Here is a 17,226-nt window from a genome sequence, read left to right on the forward strand (position 1 = left end):
AAAGTAAATATGCACAGCATTTTTTTAAATTGCATTTACACACAGCATAAGATAGACTGCAACAGAATGTGCAAACACATTTTGGAAATTATGTACAAAGCCATTTTGCAGTCATAAAGCCTGCAATTTGAAAAACCACAGGTTTTGCAACCATTAAAATTATTTTTTTACTGTACTAAACCCTTTTTATGATTCAATAACGGGTTAGCAAATCGTAAAATGGTTTAAGGAAGGCATCATTATTCATTCGGTAGTGATGTGTTTAGGGCGCTCCTTCTAAATAGCAATTTGTTATGTTGGGGTGATAACAAATTTACAAATGTGAAGGAAAGTTTGTTGGGGAGTAGGCAGAGCTTCCAAGCACCGCTGCCAACTCTCAAACAAACTTAAAAAAAAAATCTTCTTTAAATGCAAGGTTCAACTTGGACAGGGTTTAATGAATCCATACTTCTCTACAACAAAAGTCTCTCTCGATGGCCTCTCCTCACAAATAAGCACTCTTTATTTGCAACACATTACCATTCAGCTACACATTCTTTGTGTTCTGGAGATTGAAGGAATACTCGTATCCTTTGCATGTTAGAACACAATTCTTTGTTAAGTTATCTAGGCCTAGAGGCTTCTTCATTAGAAGCAGCTCTGTCATTCCAAGTGATGAGTGCTCTATGTGGGGTGCTTACAGCAAAGATTTATTTTGATTTAGAACATCGCAGATTCCTGGCAGATTAATGAACTGGCTGGAATATTGCCAACTTGATTGGCACTCACTTATTTAATCTGAGAAGGAATGGAAAATGCATTAGGAATAAAACCTTAAGACTTGACTATCACTAATCCCAAAATTAGGTGCTTTAACCCACGAGGATCAATATTCTGAGAACCGCACATGTGTGTAGCTTCAAAGAAGTTTATGTTGCAACGTCCTGATGAGTAGACTGAAAATGTCCAGTTTGGTCAACAGTAAGAAAGTAGCGTAGTTCTGCAAATGGATTTAAAAATATTTTAAGAACTCATTGTTATTTCACACAATGAATTTTCAGAGAATTGGCAAAAGCGTCCTCTCTAGAAACACCTTTGCGAAAACTGGTTCTAAAGGGCTTTGTATTGAAATATCCCCAATCCCTTGGCTCAAAACTCAACCAGCGACAGTAGTAGAGATCCAACATCTCAAGGAACTTCAAAGGACACACTTTTGTCTCCTTAAATAGATTAATATCTGGGAGGAATTTGAATCTGAAAAAAGGAACACAAAAGCCAACTATACAAATCTAGCACTTCCCCCCGGCAGCTTGTCCTTGTGTTGTAATATTGTCCAAAGTTCCTAGTTTTTCCTGTTCCCAAAAAGATACAACAGAACAATTGATGTCTAAAGCAAGCCACTGGCTCGACAAACATTTTGGGGGTGAAGGGGCGATACTGTCACATATTTTAATGGCTAAATGAGTAGGTTGGATAGGGGAGTCAGAAAAATGTATTAAGGGCGATTGTGTGGTGGTTAACTTTAATTCCCCCAAGTGGTGTGAACATTATTACAACGGCTTCCAACAGTTCCTACTCCACTAACACAGATATTCGCTCTACCGTTGGGGTATTTCTACAGACCTAATACCCTCATATTGAGAGACCAACAACCATCTGCCCCAGCCTGCCCCTCCTTCTCTATATTTAGTCACCCACAACACTGCTCGGGACTCTTTTCGGGCTCCCTTACCTACACACAACCGATTAAATGTGTTATCGGATTTGGAGGGTTGTGATTGACATAGTTTGAACAGGAGATTACCCACTCCTGTTCCAAACACACCTATACGTGATACTGAAGCTAATATGTCTGTAAGCACAATACATGACCATACACATCCCATTACACTTATGTCATGGAATATTGCAGGCTTGGGTAGTACATTTTAAAATCCTGATTGAGTAAATATTGTCGTTACATCTGACATGATTTGTTTGCAGAAACTTGGGAAACCGGGCCGATCAATTTAGATGGTTATCGTTCATTTCCTACTGCCGCTCTTACATCAAGACCAGGAAGAGCCAGGGGAGGGATTTTAACTCTAATCAAAAACACGATACGCCTGGAAGTTGTTTCATATATTAATGTTTCTTCTTTTTATCATTTATTGCTTTTAAAAGCACCAGACGAGGAAACTATTCTATTAGTTAACTTTTATAATAACGACTTTACAGGAGATATGAAAAAAGTAATAGCCCAGCTGGAGGAAGATATTGATAAATGTCTTAGTACTTCAAAACATAACCCCAAATTTGTTTGGTTGGGGGAATTTAATGCACATCCCTGTCACCTATCAAACTCAACAGTATGTGGTTTAAATAATGATGAGGGTGACACCCTGCATCATTTTAATCAGAATTATTATAGGGAAGTGCTGAAAAGATTATTAGCGATTAATAATTTAGAAATTTGTAATCCGACTGATACTCGATCTGGTACGCTGCAAGAAACATTTGGCACTCCATCTCAGGGTACCACGATTGATTATATAATCATAGCGGAACCCCTAAAAAAACTAACTCTAAGTTGTGAGACTAAGTACCTACATTTTTTTGACCATGCTGCAATTACTGCCAAATTGAATTGGGCAGGAATACATGTGGGGCAACCAAGACATGTCAAGCTAATGAAAAAACAAACGTTATTACCCTAAAATGGGCAATGATAGATAAATCGACTTTTGTCTCAAACATAATTGTAAAAAATCAAAATTATATTATAACGTGTTCAGAAACAGCATCTAGCCAAACCCAAGTAATCATGGCTTTTGATTTTATACTTTCGGAGACTAAGTTCCAATTATTTAGGAAAAAGTCTACCCCTAAAAATACAGGGCCGAGATGGTTCAATCAATCCTGTACTAAGTCCCTAAAAGCTCTACATCAGGTCCTCGGGTGAAATCCCAGAGATAGGACCCTAGTCAAAATGTGCCGTTCCTAATATAACGAGGCTAGGAAGATTAGACTAAAATCCCTGTAGAAAGAAGCATGGGAACAACTTCATCTAGCTGCCATTTCCAAAAATCCTAGGGATTTTTGGAGTATTATTAATGCTCCATTCCTTAAACCAGTATCAGCTCTAACACTGGATTACCATGTAGACGAGGAGTCGTGGGTCTCATATTTTTCTAGCATATTTCATCCTAATTTGGAGGGGGGAAACCACAGTTTTTATCTAGGAAACCTAGAAAACCCCTCCTGATCTTTGATCATCACGAGATAAAAGTAGCCCTTATGCAGTGCTCTGGAAACAAAGCGCCTGGACCAGACTGTACCCCTATAGATTTCTTCCTTGATCAGCCAGACTTATGGGGTCTAGTGCTGACAAACGGCTTTAATGTTATAGCTAAGGTGGGTCCTCCAGACTCATGGAAGAAATCTATTTTAGTTTCAATTTATAAGAAAGGGGAGCAACCCGAGGCCAAAAATTACAGGCCAACCTCGCTGCTAGATAGCGCAGCTAAATTAATGGGAAGGGTTTTATTAAACAGACTAGAGGAGTGGGCAGCCAGCAATTAGGTTTTCCAGATCCCAGTCTAATGTGGCTTTAAAAAAGGTATGGGCTCTCAGGACCAGTGCCTTAATCTAAGCCTATTAATCGCCAAGTACTCTCAAGTAAAATCTGAAAGATTGTACTTGGCGTTTATGGACTTGTGGGCAGCGTTTGACTGCGTGGCACATCAACATCTATTGAGGATAATGGAATAAATGGGCATAGATGAGGCTATTATATCTTTTATTAGACAGCTCTACCCATCAGCCACGGCCTGCGTCAGATACGGGAGAGAGGGGGAGTGCACCAGGTCGTTTCCTATTAACAGGGGTGTCCGGCAGGGTTGTGTGCTTGCCCCCTTTCTTTTTTCTATTCACACCAATGGGGTGGAAGCTCCCCTGCTGGACTCAATACCAGACGTCCCCAAAATTAATAATGTTTGCACTCCAATTCTCCTGTATGCTGACGACGCAGTGCTAATTGCCCGCACAGGCCTTGCCCTTCAAAAGTTACTAGATACTTATGTATCCTATATGTCAAAACTGGGGCTAAAAACCAATGAGGGGGCGTGGCCAAGATGGAGGAGCAGTAGGACGTATTATTCTGTCCCTCCGGCTCCGCCGCTTATCAGCATTGTTTTGCCCCATCCCCTGGTCTCCCTCTGGCAGGCACGAGCAGTGGGTAGCTTGTGCAACCCCCGCGGACGCCGAGGAACTGAATTTTGAACGTACAGATACTCCGGTCGGAGTGTTTCCCGGAGGCGGGCCTGAGGCTGACCGGAGGGACGAGGTGGCCGCCGCTGCACTTCTGGAAGGGCCGACACAGGTACTGCAGCCGACACAGGTGCTGCGGCGGTACTGCATCTTCCCACCCTGGAGCTGCCTCCGACTTGACAGCCAGCCCCCAGAACAGCCTGTGAAGTGCTGTGAGCCTGACAGCGGGTGGGCCGCGGGAACGCGGTAGTGGGCTGCATCGAGGTATGTGATGCACCCGCCATCTTGAGGGACAGCCCGTCCGGCACCCCCTCTTTGCCAGCAGCCTGACTCAGCGACCTGGGGTCCCACTCCCTGAGCTTTGGGACACGCGGGATTGACCATCCCGATTGGGGCGGGAGGAAATGCGCCCTTGCCCAAGAATGGAGGTAGATGAGCGCCGGACATTTCACTACTCACTGATCTACTGAGGCAGTTCCTCCTTGCCATCGGCGCGCGCCAGCGCTTTGGGGCCCAGCACATACGGACTTCACAGAGCAGTTTTGGGGCCCAGCACATGCGGACTTCACAGAGCACGAGCCTACTCCTCTTGCCTCTCTCCTCCTTCGCCCTGTGGTCGCCCCTCGGGGACAAGCCTGCTATGCATCAGACATTTAGGAGCAAGCCTTTCACCTCCGGCCGCCATTACCTCAGCACAGGGGGGCCTGCTGGAGCCACGATGTGCATCCTACTGCCCTGACGGACGCTGCGGTCTAAGGCCTTGTGTTCGGCTACTGGGCGCCTGACTGTCCTTTGGGGGGAGACTTCAGAGGCCTAGTAGTTTGCCACTTTCTTTCAGGCTCCTGCCACCACCTTGTGCCTCCATCAATAGCGCAGAAAACTTGGCCCACCACGGGGGTGCACCTCGCATTGTCTTCAGTGGTCTGCTTGTGCCCTGACTGGACTGCAGCCTAGCTTGACGGCATTCACTGGGGACTAGGTCGAACACTACTATAGTGTTGTGGAGTCACTATCCTTCGCACTGCACCCCTGTGTCTTCTAGCTTCATTGAGGGTGACTATCAGGCTCTGGGCCTGGGCGAGAGGGCTGTCACTTCAGTGCAATTCAGGCCACTTGGTGCCTCCGGAATTTGCCACCCCTGGCCCTCTCTTCTGGCTTCTACATTAACCACACTGACAGAACATTGTGGTGGCCCGAGTGAAACGAGAAAAGACTCTCAAGGACCTCCTGCTGAAACAAACAGGCAACTCTGATGCAATCCAGTCCGGCTCCCAAGTCCGGAGCCACCCGACCCATTGGAAGGTGTGAATGAACCGGCCACAAAAGCCTTTAGGATGGAGCTGTTCACCGCCATAAAGGAGGATATCCCGACCTTAAAGGTCAGCTCACAGCAGATCTCAAGGAAGTCCGGCGAGACGTTGATGAAATAGGTGGAAGGGTGCCGGAGGGGCATTGGGAGCAATCACCTCTCCTGTTCAGTGAGTTGCCTCTCCTCGGCTCTTGGTTCTCCAGATATCCTACACTGTGTACTACTCCTCCGGACCATGTTCTCCTTAGGCTATGCCTTACGGACACATTTTTGCCTACTGTTTGCGGTTTTGGCCCTGGCCATGTTCTTACTGTTACATGCTGATGGACTTTCGTCATGTTCTGTGTCTGTTATTTTTCATTCTTGTTGGGTATGGGTGGGTTTTCTCCTCGGTGAGTTCTTCCACTGCTGCTGCACCCGCTGTCTGCACGCTTCGGCCCCCATGTCCCTTCCTCTAGTTGCTACCGGCGTGTGCCTTTGCTTTGCCTCCCGGTGTTCCACCTCTCCCTCTGGATCTTAAAATTGTCAGTCTTAATGCCCGGGGCCTAACTAACCCAGTCAAGCGGAGGGCAGTTCTGTCCTTATTGGAGCACTCAGGGGGCGATGTATCCCTTATTCAAGAGACTCACCTCTTGCTAACAGATACACACCGTATGCGGCACAGGCACTTCCCGCACTAATTTTGGTCCTCTACCTTTAGTAAGAAGGGAGGAGTAGCCATCCTTGTGGCCAAACACTTTAGGGGTACTGTGGTGGGGACGGTTTCTGAAATCAAGGGGCGACTGCTTGCGCTGCAACTGTGGGTGGGGTCCGCATCTTGTACGGTGGCTTCCTCTACTCCCCTAATGACCATCCTGAGAAGTTTTTGTTAGAAGCTTGCACGGCAGTACTGCACTCCCCGGATCCTGCAGTTATCATTGGGGGTGACCTCAACCTTGTGATGAATGGGGACCACGACCGATCTGGCTAGCGCTTAAGTAATGCTGGCGTCCTAACTGCAGCGGGCGGGGAATGGCTCTGGGAGGTTGGGATGAAGAACACCTGGCACTGCTTGCACCCTGAGACCGACTACTCCTACTTCTCAGCCTCCCACAAGACATATGCTCGCCTTGACCACTTCCTTGTCACCCCAGCTGCATGCGCCATGGTCACAGACTCCACGATTGAAGCTAGGTTCCTCTCTGATCACGCGCACATTACCTTAGCATTACGCTTCCCCCCTGCGGCATCCTCCCCTGCCCTGCGCTGGCGCCTGTGTGATTCCCTGCTCCGTTCCCCGAGTGTGGTTGCGGATATTAAGCGGTGTATCACAGACTACATTGCGAATAATGAGGGTGTAGATGCCCCACTTTCCTCAGTATGGGGAGCATTGAAATTGGTAGGGCGCAGCACTTTCATCGCTAAGGCTGCTTTTGAAAGTAAAACTCGTCGAACGAAGCGTGCGGAACTCGAGGCAGCTGTCCAGGAACTGGAGGTCACACATAAGCAGACTGGTGCGTATCGCGTCTGGCGGCAGTTGGAGAAAGCGCGCCTTCAGCAGCATCGGGTGGACCTTGACCGAGCTGAGCACGCTGTGATTTACCTCAAACACAAAAATGTTGTGGGTTCCAACAAACGGGGCCGCATGTTGGCACACTGTCTGCGGAGCCAGCAGGAAGCGCATGCGGTGAAATCGGTTCAGGATGAGGTTGGATGTCTCGCTGTGGACGACGCCCCAATAGTGTCGTCCTTCCATTCTTTTTATCGACCACTGTATGCCGCGGATTCCCCCCTGAGCCCTGATCCTTCTGAGTATTTGCACGATGCAGCAGTGACGCCCCTGCCCGAGGCTGAAGCTTCAGCTCTAGACGCGCAGGTACGCGTCTAGATTAAAGTTGCAAAAGGCGACAGGGCTGCCAGATGGCTTTGGCGCCCCTTTTTACAAAACTTTTTGTGCCGAACTCGCCCCCCTGCTAACCCGACTTTTTAATAATTTTTCAGACACGGGATCCCTTGCCCCCTCCATGCCACAAGCAACTATTACCGTCATTCACAAGCTGGGCAAAGACCCGGAATCATTCAGCTCTTACCGGCCGATTTCGTTATTGAATGTCGATGGCAAGCTGTTCTCTAGTATCTTAGCACACCGACTAAACCCCCATATGCCTGGCTTGGTCGATCCGTACCAGTCCGACTTTATTCCAGGGCGGCAATGCGGACACAATACTAAGCGCCTTTGTCACCTGATCGATAAGGTCCAACGTTCTAAAGAGGAGGCCCTTTTGCTGGCGATCGACGCGGAAAAGGCCTTCGATTGCGTGCATTGGCCGTATCTCTTTGCCGCTCTGGAACGTTTAGGACTGGGGCCTAGATTCTGAAGTTGGATAATGAGTATATACAATGGCCCGCAAGCTGAGGTGCGAGTCTGGTACGCTCTCAGAGTACTTTGAGGTGGGGCGGGGTACGGTCGGGATCACCATCTCATTAGCCAGTACGCAGATGACATTATTTTTTCGATTGCTCATCCCCTAACCACCATACCAGCAATCATGCGCGATCTGCAGACGTTCAGTCGTTTCTCAGGCTTTAAAATGAACACGCAAAAGTCCCAGGTCCTAAACGTCACTGCCAGCCATCACACGGCGGAGGCCTTCCGGGCTTGTTTTCCTTTTGAGTGGGTGGCTGAAGGGCTTCCCTACCTAGGTCTGACTCTCTACAAGAGTCTGTTGAAAATGACAGAAGTGAATTACTCTAACCTGCTCTCCCGCATCCACGCGGACCTTCAACGGTGGCGTTGCTTGCCCCTGACGTGGTTCGGCAGGTTAGCCGCGATCAAAATGAATGTTCTAGCTTGCGCTCTTTTCCTGTTCCAGCCTCTGCAGTTGGTACTCCCGCTGACTGTCCTTGGCCAAATACAGAAGGTGATTTAGAGCTTTGTTTGGGGCTCGATTTCTCAGCGTCTGTCACGCTCCCAACTTTACAGGGCAAAGAAGCATGGAGGCTTAGCTCTCCCTAATATTACCCGATACTACCTTGCATCCCTCATCCGCTATATCGTTGAATGGAACCGTACCTTGACGGAGAAGTACTGGGTCTTTATGGACCAAACCGTGACTGGTCACCATATCTGGCGTGATGCCTGGCTGCCGAGGTCAGCTCGCGCCTGGGGGCTTTACTCCTCTCCGGTCACACGATCCACAATGCTAGCGTAGGAGAGGGTCACAAGGGGATCAGACTTGACCACTTTCCCCTCTCCCCTAACTCCACTATTTTCGAACCGTGCTTTTCCACCAGGGATTAGCAGTAAAGCGGTGACACATTGGGTGGCGGAAGGCTGTAAGCGCATAGGCCACTTATACGACATTAAGGGCTTTCTTCCCTTCAAGGAACTGCAGAAGGATTACAATCTTCCTGCCTCGGACATTTACTTACACTCCCAGACGATCCATTGTGTCACGGCCACTGAGACGCGCCCCCTAGCGCATTGGCCCATGACACCATTTGAGCAGTGGTTACTAACTAAGAAAGACGATAAGAGTCTTATCTCTACACCTTCCTTAATGCTGCAACCCCGAGGGTGCTCACGGTTGGCCAGAAGCATTGGGAGGTGGAGCTGGGGCGCGCATTGTCGGACAAAGAATGGGAGGACGTTTTCTACCGTGCGCACCACACAACATACTCCTCTAGTCACACTGAGACAGCTTATAAGATTGCTACTTACTGGTACTATACCCCTGGACGGCTTGCTAAGTGGCAGTCTCAATGCATGGGTCTCTGCTGGCGTGGGTGTTGGAGTCCTGGGTCACTGGTGCACCTACTTTGGCATTGCCACAAGCTTACCCGATACTGGGAACGCATCTTGGATGACATTGACTCAGCTTTCAATCCTTCCATCCCCCGCCTTCCCGCGTATACTCTCCTAGGCCTTCCCAATGCGCTTACTTTCCCCTTGCGCTTGCTTAGGGGATGACAGATGGCATTAGCATTGAATGCTGCGCAGAGTGCTCTTAGCACGGTGGAAAACCGATAAAGTCCCTGACCACACACATTAGCTCCATCAACTGTGGAATTTGTTAGCGATGGAAAGGCTCTCCATGGTAGTGGTGGGTAGGACAAGGACTATCCTAAACTTTGGGCGCCTTTCCTATCTATCCTCTCTGTAGAATTTCGTGAGTTGACATGCCCACAGTATCACCGCCTTTTGAGGTTGGTGCCCGACACTGCTGCCCCTCACCACATAAGACATGGTCCTGCCCGTGGATGTCCCTTCTAGCTCAGCGGGCCCATTCTTCTTCAGCACTATAACTCAGAGGCTGTCGCACGTGCATCTCCTTATATCAATTCTCTCCGAGGGGAAGGGGTGGAAGGGGGATGGGTTTTTTTGTGGGGTTTCCATGGATTTCATCATTCTTCTTTTTACCGTTTTAATATGGAGCATATCTTAGAGCCTACGGACCATAGTGGGCCTCTCCCCCAGGGACTAGACTCTCTCTATCCAGCTTATGTGCATACTTACCTTTGACTCGAATCATAGTTTCCATCCCTGCCTTCTCCTTTTTCAGACGCAGCCGGCCGACTGGGTTGTAGGCGGCATGCTGTGTTAAATATGCTATACCTGCATAGTTGCTGGCCTAGTGGCACAATTCTGTTATATCTATTGCGCACCACGCCGGCCCACAGGGTTGTAGGCACTTATCGGTTGTATCACTGCTGTTGTTCCTCAATTAAAACAGATTTAATACTAAAAACCAATGAGGCCAAGTCCTTTATTTTAATTACTGGCCATAAAAATAGGAAGGTCCCAAATTTCCATATATCAGGACAGAAAATAGCCCATACTGTTAATTTTTCCTAACTTGGTGTAACGTTTGATAGGCAATTATCATGGTCAAATATGCTTGCTACTAGAGGCTTATCACTTGAGAGAAGCATTATTGCCCTACACTCATTTATTAAAAAATGGGGAGCAAAATCCATTGACATGGCAAAAAAAGTTTATACAGCAAACTCAGTCTTGGTAGCAACCTATGGGGCAGGCATTTGGGGCTACATTGACCCCTCCGCCCTACAAGTTATAGAGGACACATGTTGGAAAAAAATAGTGGGCCAACCCGCAAGTTGCTCCAGTCTCATTACTCATGCAGAATTGGATGTCCCTTATGTGACCGACACAATTGCTTTGGCTCCGATAATTCCATATGGAGAAGGGAATCTACCCATATCACACAAAAGTTAATTGAAGACTGCCTATCCCTGGAAAATGTCCACAAGATTCCATGGATTTCCTATATTAGATCTACTTTTTCATGTTTACGATTAGAACGTCTGTTCTCTATTCCTAGCGACTGTGTGAATTTTCCAAAAAGAGAGATAAATCCTGTTTCCTCAAACTAAGGGATGAAGCAAGACTGAAAGCAAACTACAAAAGTATCGGTCAAAGCATATTTAGAAAGCCTAATGGTACAGGAAGGGCCAACATCTTATATTTTTACTATGACAAATTTCCGTCACAGATTTTTTCTAATTAGATTTACTTTTGATTTTTATTCATTGCATGTTGGCCCATCCAGCTGGAATTTACTCCATAAATGAATTGCCATTCTGTCCTTGCGATGGTGTTTCTGCACAAACAAATCAATATGTTTTTTTTTCTTCAAATTTTATGCAGAACCACGTAATAGATTTATTTTGCCATTGATGCATAAATATGACTTTAAACAATGTCGTGTTGCAATGTATTTTCTACAATCTTTGCCTAATCCTATGGTCTGTTTTTCTGTGGCGTCCTTTTTAATCCAATCACGAAGAATTAGTAAATTGCACTATGCACGAGAATGTATACCCATCAGTTGGCTTTTACTAACTGTTTCCGAATGGTGTTTGTTATAATGTTTTTATCTTTTTTATCTTTTTATGTATATGTGTATAATTTATAGATGTTTTTTACTGTACTTTTATGATCTTATATTGTCAGCTACGAATAAAGTAAATTGACTGACTGACTGTATTGAAATAAGAAGTTCCTTTTTACCTGTCAAGTCACTAATTCTCCTTTTTAAAGATCTAATAGTACCTGATAAACATTGTTAAATCTATTGAAACATGTTTGTTGTAATCATATTGCTTTTGACCTATGTTTAAAAAGCACACTTTTTTACTCCATTTTCTTGTATTGGCTCTAAGGATAGCTCTGCACCATTTTGAAGTGTTTAAACCTCCTCCTTTGGCTGACCTGTGAGCCCTCACTCGATGTTCGATCTAGTTGCGCCCAAGTTCCACCCTTGCATATAAGACGTACAAGCCTGGCACATGAGTATTCCAGCACTGCATAGGAGCATCTTGTCCCTCGCAAAAAAAAGCCCCATCCCTGCCCATAGGCAGTGATATATGTCTGGCACATGAGTATTACAGGTCTAGCAAAGGAGCATTCTGTCCCCTGTCCAAAAGCAACACCAGCCTGAAAATGTGGCAAAGAAAAAGCTTAGCCTTGGCATGCGGAACACCCCAACCCTTGGATATGAGCAACAGCTGTGGCACATTAGCTGCTCTGGCTGAATAGGAAGCACTATTAACAAACTGCACAGCCCCCTGTTTTAAGTGACAGTATGAGGACATGCAGTACAAGCATGTGGCATGTGTCAGCAGCACATCGGTACATGATGCCAGTATCCATTGCAAAAGTGTCTGCAATTCTGATATTATTTTATTTTCTGACACACAAATTCGCAAGAGATCCTGGCACACTATAATCTTCATGAAAATCATCAAATCCCTGTATCTCATTATCAATAATAGGCTCTTAAACATTTATTTGCTAATGTTCTATTTACAAATACAAACATATACCACAAATGGCACATATAGCATATTCGCTTCATGTTTTGAATACATCCACTATCCGACCATGTTTTGCGATATGCAATATTTAAAGTCTCAATGTACAAGATGACCAGTTGTTAAGGGGAGGGAGGGAGAGCAGGGTGAAGAGACTCCAACCGGTCCAGCTCAGGTTCATAAACAAACTCAAAATGGGCAACCCAGTGCAGCAACCAGTTACGTGGGACTGTCATAAGTGGACTTGCAGAGCTGCTGAAGCCTGCCAGCTTCCTGAAACTGGGAACTTATCTCCACACCTCCTCATCCACCCTATAGCCAGATCTCAGAGGTCATCATGAACAGCCTGGAACAACTTCCCAGTTAGGATCAAAACAAAGACGACACGTTTCCAATCAAACGCCCTACATTGGGTACCATGCGACCCAGGTAGGCAAACACTTTAATGCCATCCATAGGGGTAGTAAGCGCTATATAAATGTTGCAACACATTACAGATGACTTGGATTCCACATCCTGCGTGCACCTTCGCCTTATTTACAGTATTTAATCTCATTATTATTATAGTTGCCCATTGCACTTCTAGAGCTTTCCAACTAGGTGCCCTACTTTAGTCCAGGAACCCTACCTCTCACCGGTGGCGTAATGCAAAATGATGCCCCCCTCCCCTTGCAGAATGTGAAGAGGGGCCCCGAGTCTACCATTTCTGACAGAAATTCATTGACCTTTGGCTGAGTGGGGCCCCTTTAATTGTTGGAGGGCCCATGGAGGGTTAGGGGCCTACATGAGCCGCAGGGGCTGCATTGGCCTGCATTACGCCCCTGCAGAGCTTGTCTCGAGCTTGTCTGCTCCCTCCACCTGTTTGCAGTGTCGGATTGACCACACTGCCACGGGCATTTCCCCGGTGATCTGCAGGCTCCGGGCTTTTTTCTTTGAAGGATGGGCTGCCTTGACCCTCACCTGTGACATGGACCCGCACAGAACTCTCCCATGGCACGCTCAGAGTTAAGAGTGTTACTTGAGGCCGATGACTGACGTCAAAGGGGCCTTGACACAATTGTACTTTTCTTTCAGAGCTCGCCTCTGGCAGATAATTCCCTCATGTTAGAATGTAACTGCCGCAGTGGTTAATTAGCAAAAAAAATAAGTATCAGTGCTCTCCAGTCCTCAGGAGGCAGCTTCCACCAGTCCACTTCTCCTGTTAGCAATGCCAAAAAAATAACCATAACACCCCACAGGCCGGCAGAGGATGTAGCATAATGGCCAGAGTTGTCGACTTTGCCGCTGGGGAACCAGGTTCGAATTTCGGGTGGGTCCAATAGCCTGTAATTCTGGGTGCCTCACTTATTCTCCCAGTGCCTAACAAAAATTAATGTGTACTTAATAGGTGCTTAAGTGCCGGTGTTGACCATCGAAAATCACCGGCTCAAATTAAGCACTGAACTGCGGCAACTGCACACGCACCCCTTCCAGTCACAACTCTCTCTTGGGCCCCGTGTCAGAGCCTACCCGTGGCAGGTAATCACCCCTGGAAACCCTACCTGTGACAGTTGTGTGTTTCCTCGGCCCCTCTCCGCTCTGATCCGCAGCAGCGTAGCTTCCCCTGCACACAAACCAGCGTTGCCAGGTCCAACCCGCAGAACAATGCAGACGGAAGCCCAGCCCACACAGGTTCCATCCGAGACGTTCTACGAAGAACAACCTCCTTCGGGCTGTCTATCATTCGACTGTCGTCCCTTACTGCCGTGGTTGAACGCTTTTGCTTCTTGCATGTCTCTTCTTTGCTCCTGCTATCAAAGTATGTAAAATGTTGATTGATTCTTTGCACGGTTAGAGGAAAACACAAACAGAAAAACTTCTAAACTTTACTCTTTTTTTGAAGGACACATGTATTTATTAAGGAAAAGTGCAGAAAACTTCTGCAGAGCTGAGTAAAGATGTTCATTATGAGGAACAGGGAAGTAGAGCAGGGATTTTTTTCTAAAATGGAACATTTTCTTTTCAAATTATAGGATAGTACCATCTTTTAAGTGAGAATCGTTTGGATTGGCGCCAATATGGTAATATGTCTTGCTATCAGCATTTGTACAGTAGACGTTCGGCCACTGATATGGTCTTGAATGCCAACTTCCCATGGCTCCAGGGTGCCCATTGCGGACTGGAGTCTGATTCACTTCTGGAAATGTTCAATGACTATCTATCTATCTATCTATCTATCTATCTATCTATCTATCTATCTATCTATCTATCTATCTATCTATCTATCTATCTATCTATCTATTATCTATCTATCTATCTATCTATCTATCTATCTATCTATCTATTATCTATCTATCTATCTATCTATCTATCTATCTATCTACCTATCTATCTATATATCTATATATATATATATCTATATATATATATATATATATATATATATATATATATATATATATATATATATATATATATATATATATATATATATACATATATATGTATATATTCACTGAAAAAAACCATAGGTTTCAGGCCTTATATAGTTAGGAATTAGCTTTTAAAACACCTTTGAAATTCACTCAAGAAACTATCCCCCAGATTCATCATGCTCCTCTTTTGCTAGTCCTTAATAGCGATTATTAAGGAATCGTTATTAAAGACTCGCAAAACGGGATGCATGTAGAAATCGCAAAATTTATAGCGATTTCTACATCTTCCTTATTTGCGATTCGCTAATTGCTAATCGCAAATAAGGAATGACTCACCATTCATTCCTATTAGCCTAAGTAGGATGACTTCATATGTGACTAGGATGTGTGCTGTTGTTTAATGTCGATATAGGTGTATAAGTATTTTTGATAGTGATCTATTGTTCATTGACAGCATGTATGAGTGAATCTACAGGTAAGTGATTAGATCTGTGTATACATCTATGAATCACTGAGTGGGTTTTTAGATACTTGTATTGCTGTGAAAATGGATTCAAATATGTTACTCTGTATTTTACAAAGAGTGATGAAAGATTTTACTAGTGTATAAAAAGGTGTATGTGATTGTCACGTGGATAATGTAATCAGTGATGTCATCAGTGATGTCATTTGAGATGTCATCAGTGATGTCACTGACCATGTCATGAATGATCTAATATGTGACATCATCAGCAGTGCAATGCGGGTGCGCGAAATATAGTTAGTATAACTAACTATATAGGAGCAATTTCAATGGTTTTGTATGAGTGAAATGTCCAGCTAACTATAACACCCCTAAAACTTATAGTTTTTTGAGTGAATTTCAAAGGTTTTTTAAAAGCTAATTCCTAACTATATAAGGCCTGAAACCCATGGTTTTTTCAGTGAATTTCAAAGGTTTTTTAAATGCTAATTCCTAACTATATATGGCCTGAAACCTATGGTTTTTTCAGTGAATTTGCAAGGTTTTTTTAATGTTAATTCCTAACTATATATGGCCTGAAACCTATGGTTTTTTCAGTGAATTTGCAAGGTTTTTTTAATGTTAATTCCTAACTATATAAGGCCAGAAACCTATGGTTTTTAAGTGAATTACCAAGGTTTTTTAAATGCTAATTCCTAACTATATAAGGCCTGAAACCTATGGTTTTTTCAGTGAATTTCAAAGGTTTTTTATATGCTAATTCCTAACTATATAAGGCCTGAAACCTATGGTTTTTTAAGTGAATTTCCAAAGTTTTTTAAATGCTAATTCCTAACTATATAAGGCCTGAAACCTATGGTTTTTCAGTGAATTCGCAAGGTTTTTTAAATGCTAATTCTATTAGCGGATAACGTTTAAATATGTTAGTATCCTTGTGGGACCACCTGAGCAGCCCTAGGGGGTCAGGTTGTTTCTACCCTACCCCCTTTTTGCATTCTACACGTTTGTTTTTCTGCTTCTTTTGTGCCTCGGTCCACCTAGCACAAGATGAATGCCAACACTATCTGGTTAGAAGTGTTGACAGCCAATGAGCATGCTGCTTTCCTGCGAAAGGCATGCTGATTGGCTGCCACTGTCTGTCAACACTCCAAACCAGGAAGTGTTGGCAGCCATCTTGTGCCTCGGTAGAACCAAGGCACAAGGAAGCAGTGAAACAAAGGTGCAAAACACGCAAAGGTGGCAGGGTAGAAGCACCCTGACCCCCTAGGCCTGCTTAGGGTGCCCCAAAAAAAAATTATTTCGGGGGTTTTTCCCGATGGTACGCTCATGGTACGCGTACATGGCAACCCACCCAGCGCATACTCCGCGGAATTAAAAAACAAATCGTTTTTTTTACCTTCGGGGTCCTTCTAGGCCCCCCTGATAAAACCTAGGGGGTCAGGGGGTCTCTACCCTGCCCCCTTTTATAGTTTTCCCCTTTTGTTTTTCACCTCTTGTGTCTCGGTTCTACCGAGACACAAGATGGCGGACTCTCCGGACCGCTTGGAATGTTCACAGACACCCGAGAGCCAATCAGCTTTCCGCTCGGGCACTTCCGTGTCGCGCCGGGTGCGCTCCCCGGTACACGTACCTGTAAGCGCTTGAAGCACGCATATAGATATATATGTGTTTTTGAAGTTAATTTTCGTAAAAACCACTGGAGTAATTTTCACCAAATATAGAAAAGGCACTTCTGCGTACCAGTCCCTACAATTTTGCCAAGTTTGGTGTAATTCCGTTCAGCTGTTCGGGCTGTAGCCGTGTCTAATCGTCCTATGGAAATTAACATGGGGACAACACGTTTTGGGACCCCCCTTTTTTCGCGGCCCCCGCATGACGAATCTCCCCAAAACTTCCAGGGAAGGAGCGGAGCGGAGCTGGCCGAAATTTTGGAAAATTACACGCAAATTCCTCAACCGGCGCCAAAGTTATTCTCAATAGAATGTTGCGGATTTCCTATG

General features: G+C 45.3%; 1 protein-coding gene across 2 annotated transcripts in view; it reads right to left on the reverse strand.

Moving 5' to 3' along the window:
• The window catches only part of CCDC27 (coiled-coil domain containing 27), a 290,662-nt gene extending 276,691 nt beyond the window's left edge, over positions 1–13,971 (reverse strand). Inside the window, exon 1 of one of the 2 annotated variants that reach the window (XM_086921745.1) lies at positions 13,891–13,971. The gene's annotated coding sequence lies outside the window, so the exon portion shown is untranslated. The remainder of the gene's footprint in view (positions 1–13,890) is intronic. The other variant, XM_086921743.1, reaches the window with a different exon arrangement.
• Positions 13,972–17,226: the final 3,255 nt, after the last annotated feature.

Source organism: Lissotriton vulgaris, chromosome 5, assembly GCF_964263255.1.
Source record: "Lissotriton vulgaris chromosome 5, aLisVul1.2, whole genome shotgun sequence".
NCBI classification, from domain to species: Eukaryota; Metazoa; Chordata; class Amphibia; order Caudata; family Salamandridae; genus Lissotriton; species Lissotriton vulgaris.